The following is a 14,237-nucleotide window of genomic DNA, read 5'->3' as shown; positions in this document are numbered from 1 at the left end:
TGGCCAAGCTCAGCGTGCAAGAAGTGAAGAACTTTAAGACAATGATGCACGAGCTCAAGGAAGCCTTTCTGAAGAAGCGTGCAGAAGCTCAGGGTTCGCGTGAGCGCATGAAGACTCTGGCTGACAGATGTGTGCAAGCCTATAATGAGGCTGAGAAGCGCAAGGCACTTGGGCGTCCTGGCATCGACCCCAGGATGGCCGCAAAGAAGAAGAAGAAGAAGAAGCCTGCTACGGCTGAACCTGATGCACCACGGCAAGAAGCAGTTCCGATTGTCTTCCCAACTAGACTGACTGGCTCGAAGCCAAAAAGCCGGTCAACAGCTTCAGAGCTCAAGAAGACAAGAACTGCTGAGGCTGAAGCCAGGAAGAGGAAACACTCTGAAACCTCTCCTACTGCCCCCACCAAGAAAAAGAGAAAGATCAAGAAAGCTCGGGCTGCTCCCACAGAGCCCTTGATAGTTAAACCCATTTCTATGGTTCATCCTGACGCAGAACGTCAACTGACAGTTCATGAGCCTGCTTCCACAGAGGCTCCTGAAGCTGAAGACATTCCAGCAGCTGATACCATCGCTGCTGAAGACATTGGTCATCATGACAATGTAGAAGATGATGCAGTCCTTCCTCAGTTTGAAAACAGCAAACTCATCAGCATTGGTCGTCCACTGACGCCAATTGCACAGGATGCTTCATGGGTGGATCGCCCACAAGAGGAAGAAGACTATGAGGCCCAGCCCACTCCAACTCCACAGGCGTTGTCTGTGTTCCGCAGGCTTCGCAAAGGTCCAAGGCCTCAAGTCTCTACTGAAGACATTCCGGCTGCATTAGCCGCAGAAGAAGAAGTACCACAAGATCCCACTCCCCTGTTCCACCAAGAAGCAGTTCTCCAGGAGAACGTGCCTGTGACCGACCCTCCAGCTAGTCAAGTGGAGGATGAAAATCTTGAGGCTGCCACAACCAACAATGAAGCTAATGTGGAGCCCTCCCCAGCAAAAGCTTCAGAAGACAGCGAAGCCACTGATCCCGCCACTTCTGTTCCTGAGTCTGCTGCCGGTCCCCAATTCAACTATCATGTTGAGCACAGGCCTCAGGTCCAGAAGCCAATCCCAAGACTACCAAGGTTTCTAGGTCCTGCATCAGCACCTGGCTCCTTCAACATCAATGGCTTCAGGGCAGACAACACGTTCTTCAATAGCTCCAGGAACCCCTACTCAAGGGAAAGGATATCATCTGATCGGTTCTGGAGCTATCCTCAGCGAAGCTATTACTCTTGCATTCTTTACAACCAAGGTCGCATCTTCCCACACAAGCGCCTTGACGTTGAAGCTATAGCTGGTCTGCCCTGTCTAGAAGAAGCGTTGGATTGCTTCAAGCAAGTGGGTCTGCTGCAGTTTGTTACTGATGAAGAGCATTGGAATGAAGAGCTGCTGCTACAATTCTATGCCACACTTCACATCAAAGGGTACAGCAGAGATCCGAAGACTTGGGTCCTAGAGTGGATGACTGGCAACGTTCACCACGAAGCCAATGCATTTGACATCATTGAGCTCACTGGCTTGCCCACTCCTGGCGATCTCTTCGAGCAAGGCTGTCAGGTGCATGCTGAAGCTATTGAGAGCATATTTCAGCGGCCAGAACCTGATATGAGTCAGATGCTCAGCATGATGAAGCCATTGCCCCCAGATGCTGCTTATCCCACAGAGTTCTTCGTTGAAGACCTTGAGTACCTGCCAAGAACCATCTATCACATCATCAGGCAAACTCTCTGGCCTATCAAAGGGCACTCTCCAAATGCCAAGCTTCAGGGTGCAATGAAGACTTTGGTCTTTTATATACTTCATGGCAAATGCTTCAATGCACAGGACTTCTTCATACGCCAACTTGCTGCATCAGGCATTGATCTGTTTGGTTGGAAGTTCTATGCCCCTTGGGTCATGCGGCTGATCAAGTTACACTCCGCCATCTCGTATCAGCCCTCAGCCCGCAACCATCGGATCTTCTTGCCTGACGTGGACATGTCTACTGAAGCCATATATTCTGAGCCTGCCAAGCAACCTCTAAGTCTTCAGAATGCAGAACATCAGAGTTTTACTCAGAACGTTGAAGGAGTTGAAGCAGTTTCTCGGGTGTATCCTTTGGCTAGCACTACACGTGCACCACATCCTGCTTCCACTGAAGCCACTGACAGTGCCACTGCTCCAAGACCCAAGAAGCGTACTCGTGTTCTCAACGACCGAGAGCTTCTTGTGGCTCTACATCAGAAACAGGATAGGCATCATGACTGGCTGAAGCGTCAGATGAAAAGCCTCTTGGTGGATGTTAATCGCACTCGAAATCTTGCCACCAAGAATGCTTTCGTTGCCCATGAAACCTGTCGCCGCACATGGAAAGGGCTCTCGATGATGTGTTCTGAAGCTGATCTTCAAGAGGATGGCTTCACTGAGAGATTCAAGTTTGACTCCACACCTCCTCGAAGGGCTGTGCTGCTAGGAACTCCATCCCTTGAAGACTCTGAGTTCTCTTCCTCTGCTGCCACAGTGACTGCCAGAATTATTGAGGAAGAAGACGATGCTACTTCATCGCCACCTCCTTCAGCACCTCCAAGCTCTTTTGCACCGCCAAACAACACCAACAACCCTGCTACTTCACCTACTCCTCATGGGAACGAGTAGAGGCTCTATGTCTTCAAACCTTTTTGTTCATTACTGACAAAAGGGGGAGAAGCATATGAGTTGATAGTCTTCAAGCGGGTCCATATGGGCGGGTGCTCTATATTTTGCTTCGTGCTTACAACTCTCGTTTTTGCTACATTTGGTTCTTATGAGTTGTAACACTTAAACTAGATGGTCGTCTGCTACTTATTTGCCACCTTGTTTTGCGAAGATAAATTCCGCATGTGCGACGATAAATTCCGCACTTAGCTCATTCTGCAGACGTCCATTTTCCATTATGCATGTCATTATCTTCATATACTTTCACATGCATAGTGGATTGTCATCATAAGTTGAAGTGGATCTCCACGAGTACAACCTGCCATGTGCATTTGCATTCCAAAAGCAAATTAACTCATATGCACATCTTCAGGGGGAGCCCTTGCAACTTATGAAGACAATTCCTTATTCTTTACAATTTCACAGATTATATTCCCCGTTGAAAACTTCAACTAGTTTGTCATCAATCACCAAAAAGGGGGAGATTGTAAGTGCATCTAGTGCCACCCCTAGTTGGTTTTGGAGTATTGACGACAAACCTAGTTGAGGGACTAATGTGTCTGTGAGAATTGCAGGATAACACAGGTAGAAGTCCCTCATTGATTCGGTTTTACTACCAGAGATGACCCCTAAAAATGTATGAAGACATTGATGTCAAAGGTGGTATATGAAGATATTCACATTGAAGACTATGACAAGAGAAGACACTATATGAAGCCTATGGAGCTCGAAGACTTAGATTTTTCGTAGTTCTTTTTCTTTTGTGTTGAGTCATAGGAACCACCGTACTGTTAAGTGGGGTCCAAGAGAACCAGTCAGAATGACTGAAGTGATGCCTAAACCAAAAAACCTATGTCTTCGAGTGAAGACTATGAGAGCGAATCTTGTCCAGAGTCAGACAAGTCAGCTTTGCTTGTAGCCCAAGTAAAGTTGCCGTGTGAGTTTGAAATCTGACCATTGGAACACGTGTCAGTTCTTAGTGACCCAGGGTCATTTCGGACAAATCAGGTCGGGTTGCCAAGTGGCTATAAATATCCCACCCCCTACAACCATAAACGGTTGGCTGCTTAGATTGAAAGCACGGCTTTTGTCGTTTGAGAGCAACCCACCTCGAAGCCTTTGAGAGAGAATTCCTTGCGAGGATAAAGCCCTAACCACCAGAGCTAGAGAGAATTGGGCATCACTTAAGTCTTCTTGTCTGCGTGATCTGAAGACTTATTACACTTGAGGACTGTGCATCCTCCAGCCGGTTAGGCGTCGCGTTCTGAGCATCCAAGAGACATTGTGGATTGCCGGTGAACGAAGTCTGTGAAGGTTTGGGAATCTACCTTGAATACTTACCAGAGTGATTGGGCGAGGTCTATGTGACCTTAGCTCAAGGAGAATACGGTGAGGACTGGGTGTCCTGAGCTGCGTGTTCAGGACTGGGTGTCCGGGACTGTGTGTCCTAAGGTTTAAATACCTAGCCGCTCCAACCAGACGTACAGTTGTCACAGCAACTGGAACTGGTCCAACAAATCATTGTCTTCAACGAGTCACTGGTTTCATCTTCACTTCCCTTTACTTACTGTTACTCCTTGTGAAGTCATTGTATGTTTGCACTATTATTTGTCTTCACTGAGTGACTGCGTGTTCTGTTTGGCTTCACAATATCTTCCTACCTGATCCTTACTACCTGGCTGCTATTAGTCTTTGTGCTTTCACTTCATTGAATACTTGACTATGGTTTGCCTAGTGTAGTCTACCTTCCGCTGCATGGTAATAGGTTTAATTTTATCGTTTGTCTTCAAAACTTCTATGTTCTAAAGACTTTCATAAAAATCGCCTATTCACCCCCCCCCCTCTAGTCGATATAACGCACTTTCAGCATCGCTCGGCCCCGACTACCCACCGTAACCGGGAACACCCCGATATTTTCTCGCCCTCGCTTCTACCATGGTTTTTTCTGTCATGGACGGCCCAAAGAATGTCATGCAGCTGCGTCTCTGGCCCGCCCAGGACGAAAAGCCCATTTTCTGTCATGTTTTTTGTCATAGAAGTAGGAGCCCACCACATCTATGATGATACCGGATTTTTTCACAATTATCATCATAGAAGTGTCATAAGTATGACAGAAAAAAATTCATTCGGCCCAAAATGTCATGGATGTATCTTTTTTGTAGTGATAAGACTCTTAATTATCATAATAGACCCACCCTATATATATACACATCTGGGCTATTCTATTCTATTACGCGTAACAGAATATTATACTGTTACCTTTGTTGAACTGATGAATTCTAGCAGTTGTACTGATGCTTTTATTTTCATTGCACTGATCATTTTTATTAAAAGAGTAAATAAGAGCCCCGTTCCGCCGGCCACTTCCGCCGTCGACCAAGCTACTCGCGGCCGATCCCTCCCAGCCGCCCGCCTCCCTCCTGGCAACCCAGGCCCCACCCTAGGCGCGACGATGGACGTCGGGGCGCGCGGGCGATAACGGCGGCGCTGCTGCTTGTGCTGGAGACGCTCACAAGATCCAGGATGACGACGCGCCCAAGATCCCCGACTGCTACTCCAATGACTTCTTGCTCGTCTGCCCCCTCCCCCTCCTCCTCCTGCTCCTCGCCTCTCCTGAGCGAGTGGTGCGGTCGGCCCCAATTCCCGACTCCGAGCCCGTGGCCGGGTGGTCGGCGGAGCTCCATTCTGGCCGGGCCCAGGCGATCTTCCTCGGCGTGTTGCGTGCGCTGCTGAAGATCAGCCCCCTCCTCCTCGCCTCTCCTAAGCAAGTGGCGCGGCCGGCCCCGATTCCCGACTCCGAGCCCGTGGCCGGGTGGCCGGCAGAGCTCAGTTCTGGACGGGCCCAGGCGATCTGCCTCGGCGTGTCGCATGCGTTGCTGAAGATCAGCCCCGCTAACAGAGTCCCTTTGAGGTCAGAAGGCTTGCTGACGAGAGACACCCGTGTTGTCGAAAGGAAGAAGGCAGGTCTCAAGAAGGCGCGCAAGCATTCCCAGTTCTCCAAGCGTGAAGCCGGATGCTTCATTGTTGTTAGAGTCGTTTCTGCGCCATCTTTCCCCACTTGAAAAAAGGCCCTCTACTGTCTTTGTTCTATGCTAGACGCCACATATCACGTACTCCACTGGTTGTAGGTCAAGGCCTCTGCCAGCTAAAGGTCCTGAGTATCATTTTTCTCTGAAGTCCATGTATCGAGATATGATATCTGATCAGTTCCATAAATATTTGGAGCTAAACAGCTTAGCTGGTTCGGTTGTACTGGCACATTCGCCTGTTTTACTACCTCTCTAAATAAACTTGCAAGAATGACTAACATGTGAAAAATAGGAATTAATGTTTAAACCAGTACATGGTCCTCGTTGATAAAATCGAGCCCATTAAAAGTAGTCAAAATTGGACTAGTATGCTATGTTTCATCGTTATCTAACAGTGCATACATTGTTATCAAGTGCAGTGCATCGTTATCTTACAGTGCAGTACAGTAAATCATGATCTAACATTTTTACAGGAACTACAAGCTATATACAGAATTTATACAGAAAGTGCTGCAGATACATGACCTATGAGGATTCCAGAGGCTACTACACCTCCAGATTATAAACAGCCTGCTACTTAATTGCTTCCAACTCACTAGTAACACATTCTAAGGTTCCTAATCGGCTACTTCAGAGTGTTGTTGCTACTCTGTGTGTAAAGGTCCTCATTTTGTTGATGGTGGCATCTTACAAAGGAAAGGTAACCTGCTTTTACTTATTATTCTTGTTTTTTGCCCCTCAAATACGGAAGTAGAATCAATGTTAATAAGCATTTTCACAACTTCTCTCATTGTAGGTCGCTCAGAAGGTTCTCGAACAATTCAAGCACTGGAAAATGTTAAAGACCTCTATTATAACGTCTGATGCATAGTTGCCAACTTTTAGATGACGAACCACTGTAGTATTTCGGTGAACAATGGGATCAAACCCATTTTGACCATGATATGATCAAAAATGGAAATGGTGGGAAGTAGCAGATTATGTTTCTAGTAAATGGGACCGCGGTCGACCTTCTGCCCAGGCAAACCCCTTTTCTTCCTCCCAGGCACAGCCGCGACATCCTTTTCAGTCCAAATAGAGTGATGGCTGCCATCCAAGTTGAGTCCCTTCTACAATCTTCGCCAAAGCAGCCATCCGCTCTATTCTAAACTACCACCAGCCTCTGCCATGTTTGCCTAGCTCCATCGCCAAAGCAAACGGTGAAGGGCGTTTTCACTAGCTCTCTTTGTTTTTGTTTCCGTTCCTAGCTGCCACATAATCGTTTGGTTTTAATGGTTTTAAAAGAGTTCAATTAATATATTCTGAGTAGTTCAAATACAAGAGTCGAGAAAAGTACCGAGTTTTGACAGAGCTGGAAGAGAGTTTTGACAAAGTGGGAAGAGACTCGTTCAGTACTAGAGCACTCGACCAAAATATCAATGTTTTATTAGGTTGGTAGGGGAAGAGAGTAGTCCGGGATAGCAAGTTCATTGCACAAAAAATGCTGGGAAGTTCATATGAAGTAGGAACAACTAGGTAAAAAGGTTTACCCAAAAAATACCTTGGCAAATTCACATGGCAGACGCTTGGGGTAAGTACAGATTTTTTTCCCTTTGTCAACAAATCAGCGATGGTACTAATACATAATCTTTTGTGTATGTGATGAATTTCTATAATAAGTTCAATATACAAATTTTTAGCAGTTCATTTTGTATAAATGAAGTATTTTAAAGTACATAACTTTTTAGGTTTCGTTGTGAACTTGTGATGTTAATACACATGAACTTGTTGTTCTTTTTACATGAACTTGTGTGTGCTAATTGATGGTTGTTGTGTGTGTGCAGGGTACATCCAACGACAACGAGTAGGCGACAAGTGTATTGGTGAGCAGCGGGACAGTAGCATGAAGCAGTTGAGTAGCTGTGCAGGGCAGTAGCATGATAATGCTCAGGCTTGATGGTTAGATATTGTAGTCTCATAAATACATGATAATGTTGTCATGATCTATTATAACTCATCTCAGCATGATAATGCTGCCATGATTTGTATAATTTTGTAAAGAAGATCTATATGTGCAAGTTATCTGATAAAAGAAAGAAGAAAATCCACTTGCAAATTTAGGGAAACATGTGTACCTTGAGAAAAGTTTACAAAATAAATGCTAGGAGGTTCATTTCATGTTCGTTTAAATGTCTTCAGTGCAAGTGTGGAGGGCCGGTAAGTTCTACCAGTCTACGCCAAGTTTAGGGGCATTGTCACTGATGGAAAGGAAGTACTGAGCGTGCTTTCGACTAGACTTTACTCTCATTTTTTGGTATGGCTTTTCCTCGTAATTTTCCAATGGTTTATGGTATCATAGTCGTCGAACTTGCATGGTTTATATCATTGTACTGAATGATATTTTTTCAAAATGGTTTTTTTTTAAACAGAGTACTAGTAGTGAGCGCAGTTTTGTGTTTGTACCGTGCATTCTGTTTTTTTGTTCGAAAACAGAGTAGTTGAAGTGATCTATGTATGTGTTTGTACTGAGCATGTTCACAGATGGGACGTCTTTTTTTAACTTGCATAATAAAACAGTGGACTTATATCTCCGGATGTTTTGAACGGCCTCCCGTGGAGACATGGACTTATATAACTGAACCTTTTTGGGATTACAATTTTAGATTTTTTTTCTCGTCCAAACTGACGACACCATCAACTCTGAGTTTGCATGGTTTCACTAGTTGAACTGATGGATGTTTTCTTTCTCTTTTGTTCAAACTCGAACATTTTTTGCAACGAAGGTATGTACTTCCTTTTGTATATGACTTGAACAATTTTCATGATTTTTGTAATAAATATTTTGTACTTCTTTTTATTTTCTTCAATGAAGAAAACAATGATCATTTGAAATAATTGTCAACCCCAAACTTTTGTGAAAAAAAATCTCTGAACTTGTCGTATCCTCGAGTTTGAATGGATGTAAATACTTTTTGCCAAATTGCTCCAGATTTCTATATGGTACGCACACAACCTTGATGAGCCAATGTAAAAGTACATATGAACTTCCCGGATTTGAGAACACATACTTCAGTACATAGCGCACCATTAAATTGCTGCACAACGACTAAAATGCATAAAAACTGCCAAAGATGCATAGTGCACCATTGAGGTATTAACCATTCATACTTTCTAGATACATTACAGTGCATCTACATACCAAAGGTATGTGTACAGCAAGAATCTGAAAAAAAATCTGAATCCCTCTCACGCTTTTGTACTTGGTCTTCTCACATTTATCTCATTTTTCACATTACTTCTTCCTCTTCTACTAGTACCTCTCACTGGCCTTCTTTGATTCTGCACCCAGCAAGCCCAAGATGTCCATAAATAAAAAACCCGACAAACAGTACACAAAAAGATGTTGTTAATAGGGTTGCAAGAATGCTAAAAGAATACAATATAAACAATGATGCTAGAATAGTAATTGTGTAACACCATTCGACAACTACAATTCGTGAAGGAAATATATCAAAACATCCACCAAAGAGGTGCATGAATATTAGTTTCCCATGGAAATTATAAAAACTATACGCATGTAGCCAGCTTTTCTCCTCTGTTTTTTTTGCATACTCAAAGAATATGAAGTCTGAAAGGTTATAATTGTAAAACACACTCCAAAGCAAACCTATTTTCCTATTCCACATCAAAATATAAATTGTTTGAGGATAATCCAACTTGGAAAGGTAGTCATCTTTTCCAAGGGACCTTCTCTAAGCAATAAGAAGAGAGTTCATGCCACAAAAGGGACCTTCTCTAAGCAGTAAGTAGAAAGTTTAGGTCACAAAGTCTACTCTTAGACATATACACAATAAAATAAAACAATTATCAGTTGAACTAATTGGACAATAACATGCGAGCTTATAGCATTTGATCACTTGATCTTATAGCAATAGGAATAAGAAATATGTACGGCCTCCGACCTGTGGAGATTATAAGAAATTTGTAAATACTAGTGCTGCAACCAACATTTATAAATACTAGTGAACTTGAACTTATGGTCTCTCGAGATTTGAACTGATTGTGTTACAAGCACACGCACAAAAATCCAACGAAGCTGATATCAATACATGTTAAAAAGATAATCAAGTTCATGTATATTAATTTTGAGAAGTTCAGAAAGAAACTTTTTTAAAAGTTTGTAATGAAAAGATGTGCAAACATATTTAGTGCTTTTTTTTAGGAAGGAACTCAATTCAACAAAACATATGCAAACATCTCGGCTTCGAACTTCTGTATTTTTTTGAGCTTACTTCTCTTGAGATTTGAACTGATTTGTGTTACAAGCACACGAACAACTCCGAATGAGATGATGTTAGTACATGTAAAAAAGATAACCAAGTGCATGTATATTAACCGGAGAAGTTCAAAAAGGAGCTTCATCTTCACCATACTGACTAGACCAATACTGAAAAATTGAAGTACGAAAGGGAGACCAGCTTAAGTTCAAACTAGACAAACATAAGCTGCAAGCTCTATGCAAAGTAAACTAGCATCCATTTTCGAAAGCATCTATTTTCGAAATGGATGGTTATAGGTTTAGACAGAAGTTAAGTTTCAGCAATGCCCTTGCGACAAAGCAAACTAAAATGTATCATTTTGCCTCAGGACTCTGCACATTTAAAGCATAATGCACTGAAAAGAACACACAAGTTGAACTGAAAATCAAAACAAAAGTTGGGGTAGCATGCATGTGAGGAAGGAGGTCGAGGGCAGTAGGGCGCACAGTGGGTGAAGGACGCACAAGGAAGATGAGTTACCTTGTCACTAGGCTACGAGGCGACCTCCATCATGGAGGTCCTCGGGTTGGAGTGCATCAGCAACAAGTGGTGGGGCTGCGATAGGGGACAGGTTGGAGCGTGCACACATGGTGACGTCATGGAGAAGTAGGGCTGCTGGAGACATTGCAAAGCAGCACAACAATATTACATGTTTTCTAAAGTTGAGTAAAACATGTTTGAGATTATCAACAGTACACATATCATATCTCTCACCTATCAGTTCAAGAGTCGAAAACTTTTCGAACTGATGTAATTTTTTGTATTTTCAATTGTTGTAAAATATGTAGTTGAACTTATAGATTTCCATTTTGTAATTTTGCTTTTATAAAGATCATGTGTGCTTGTTTATGTACTGAAAACGGAATACTGAACTTGACAATACGGAAACAACAATACTTCATACTCATTCTCGCTTTGTTGCCATATGGTTAGAGCTTACAGCCACATGAGCAAAATCGTTTATTGTATTTTGTAATAATATGACATATAGTATAAAACCAAACTAGGTTTTAACACATACAATTTAACTTTTTCTGTATGTCTTTTTTGAACTGATGATATATATACATGGTGAACTATAGAGCATCAGTTTTTGCAGTAAACACAACTCATATTTTCAGAATCAGGAGATGGATCGAACTGATTGTTCTAGGTACGGTGAACTGATTTTTGCAGATAAAAATCAAGTTTCTAGGTACGGCGGACTACTGCTCGCGACTAACTCGACCATCTCGATGGCATGGGGTTGAACTAAGGACGGCTATGGGAGTACGGAGCATCGAGCGCGGCGGGTGGTGGCGCATACCTAGGTGAAGCAGGAAGGAGACGCGCATGTGAACAAAGGCTGGCTGCTTTGGGCCCCATGGTTGGAGGCCGTCTTTAGCCATGACAAGCACCGGGGTGCGCCTTCCTCAGTTGCGGAGCAACTTGCGCCTCCACACTTTCCCACAAATTGTCCAAAACACAAGGTTTAGCAACATGATAAGTAGTAATAGTAGTAGCATTAATGTAGGTGGCAAGGTAGCAGTGGCAAAAAAGTAGGCAACTATTCTTAATTTGCTCCACAACAGCTTCAATTCACATTTTGCTACTACTTTCAGTTGGAAAAGAAAGACAAAACGGATAGAAGATCCCCCAGTTGGGGTAGTGAACCTTTTTACTGAACAACTACAATTCTACCATATAGTAAACTGTTGTATAATTAGAAAACAGTCTGGATTTTTTGCACAAACACCGTACTGTTTTATATGTTTTCCAAGAACTTGAGATAGCTCACGTACTGAACTAAGAACACCTAGTTTGTGTTTCAGGAAATAAAATAGACATCCTCTCCTTTTTGTGATAAAACTAGTGTGGACTTGGGAGGAGCGGTAGTGTGGACGGACAATTAACCTCTCTTTTCTCTTGCTCCTAAATGCATGCAGCTGGGATCCCGAGGCGACAGAGGTGGTCGTCGCGCGGGGGGAGGAGCAGGAAGGGGCGGAGGTGGTTGTTGCTGATGCTACGCCTTCCCACCGGCGGCCGCCCCTGTGGAGGCAGATCCATGGTCCGTCGCGGAGGTGGGAGGCGAGGGCGCGGTGCGTCGCCGGATGTTAGATGAAATTCGAACTAGATTAGATGAAATTCTACACACACAAAATGCACGGTGGGAACTAGATTAGAAGAATTCTTTTTTCACATTTGAACCACTGAATTTTTGCACGGTGTACTTATATAGTTTCATCTTTATAGTAAGCTACAGTAGAAATGAAAATATGTTGGAGGGAGCATGCTAGATTAGAAGAAATTCTTTTTTCACATTTGACACCTGAACTTCGACTTGTTATCTCCAACAAACTCCCCTTGAATGTTTTCTTTTTTCAAACTTCCCAAGTTTACGTTTTCTAACTGATTGAATAGTAGTATGTGAGCTCACCAACACGATGAAATTTCTACTGAACACTAAGGTGCATAATATACACACAAGGTACCTGAACAATTTACTTAGCCTGGTCGAAGGAGAAGGTGCAGCAGCAGCAACAGGATGTGAAAGAAGAACTTGTCGCCCGTGGAGATGTTTGCTTGCACGCATCTACTTGAGCGACCGACCGTGGAGCAAGCAGTTGGACTGCCGAGTTGGACGGCATGCTGTGGCCACCGGATGCGGTGACACGAAGCGACGGCCCCCTGCAGGGAGTGGGGGTAGGTCGCCAAGGCGGCGGCAGGGACGACTGGTCATGGCGATTGGTGGCACTATGGTGGCTCCCGACAGTGGCGGCTAGAAGCAGCGGGGCCGCCGGCGGCGCGTGGAAGCAGGGGGGCGGCGGTGGCGCGTGGAAGCAGGGGGGCGCCGGGAGCGAGGGAGGAGGTGGGGGCGGGGCGGGGCAGCGCTGGGATCCAGGAGGAGGTGGGGGAGGGGCGGCGCTGGAGACAGGGAGAAGGTGGGGGTGGGGCGGCGGCGGGATCCGGGAGGAGGTGGGGGCGGGGCGACGGCGGGATCCGGGAGGAGGTGGGGTGGGGGGGCGGCGCCGGGAGCATGGAGAAGGTGGGGAGCGGGGAGAAGGTGGGGGCGAGCCACGCCAGGAGCCTGGAGAAGGTGAGACCAGGGGTGAGTCGTATGGGTGGGGTGGGTTTTTTTGTCTAGTACCCGGCGGGTTAAGTAGCTGATCTGGAAAAACGAATGCGCGTCTATATATATATATATAGGACAACACTATTCTAACCCCAGAATTAGAATAATTATTTGGATCACAGCCAGCCCTATATAGGACCCGCTGGAGGTTCCTGAGATCTGAAAATGCCACCGAACACAAAAAGGAAAAAATCCCCCTGTACCTCCCCACGCCCCCACTCCCTCCCCGATCCAGCAACCATCCCCACGCCCCCAGTCCCTCCCCGATCCAGCTACCCACCATCGCCGGCGCCGGCCCGCCGCGGGATACGGCCACCGCACAGCAGCCGCGCCGCCCCCTCCCTGAGATTCGGCCACCGCTTCCCTCCCCGGATCGCGCCGCTGCCCCGTCACCCTCCATGGATCATGCCGCCGCCACCTTCCCTCCCCGGATCCCGCCTCCAACCGCGCCTCTGCCGGCCCCTGCAACCAACTGCGCCGTCGTCGAGGCCCGACCTCCAACCGCGCCGCCGCTGAGGCCCGACCTCCAATCGTGCCGCCGCCCCGACACTGCCCACAATCGGCGTCGCCGCCCCCGCCCCGCCACAACAGGCAACCCCTCCGCCCCAACCACTGGTGCCTGCCCGGATCCGTTACCACCATGCGTCGGCAAACTCCCTGCCAACCACAAGCGCCTGCCCGGATCCGTCGCCACCACTCACCGGCCACACGCCCTCCGCCCCGCCCCAATTTCCCCTACGGCGCGAACTTTCCTCTTCTCCGGCGCGAACTTCCCTCCCGTCCGCCATGACCTTCCTTCTACGCTGCCGCGACCTTCCCTTCCCTCCGGCATGCCCTCCTACTCCTCCGCGGCCCCGTCCCCACCCTCCCTCCCCCGAACAACTTCCTGGTGCCTACTCATTGCATCTTCCTCCATGATATTGCTGCCCTCTTCCTCCATGCTGTTGTTTGTGTATATGGCTAAAAAAAAAACGTGTTTTTTTAGATTTTACCTTGGCTGGGTGCATGCTCTATCTTTGGTTACAGGAGAATTTTGTATTGTGAGAAAAATTACTTCAACTGTTGGGTATTTGTATACAAACGTTATTTG

At 45.8% G+C, this 14,237-nt stretch overlaps 1 long non-coding RNA gene across 3 annotated transcripts; it reads right to left on the bottom strand.

The window, feature by feature from the left end:
* Positions 1-8,706: 8,706 nt before the first annotated feature.
* On the bottom strand, positions 8,707-13,743 carry LOC125514884 (uncharacterized). 3 transcript variants are annotated; one of them, XR_015608800.1, is made up of 3 exons: positions 11,342-13,743; positions 10,516-10,647; positions 8,707-9,055 (listed from the first exon to the last, which is right to left on the bottom strand). It is a non-coding gene; the product is annotated as an uncharacterized LOC125514884 (long non-coding RNA). The 3 variants fall into 3 exon arrangements; XR_015608799.1 differs by having other exon boundaries at positions 8,707-9,678; positions 10,516-13,743; XR_015608798.1 differs by having other exon boundaries at positions 10,516-13,743.
* Between the last annotated feature and the right edge of the window lie 494 nt (positions 13,744-14,237).

Source organism: Triticum urartu, chromosome 6A (genome assembly GCF_056163025.1).
Source record: "Triticum urartu cultivar PI428250 chromosome 6A, HENAU_Tu73, whole genome shotgun sequence".
Lineage (NCBI taxonomy): Eukaryota > Viridiplantae > Streptophyta > Magnoliopsida > Poales > Poaceae > Triticum > Triticum urartu.
Note: the sequence above shows the minus strand (reverse complement) of the source record. Positions and strands in the feature narration are given on the sequence as shown.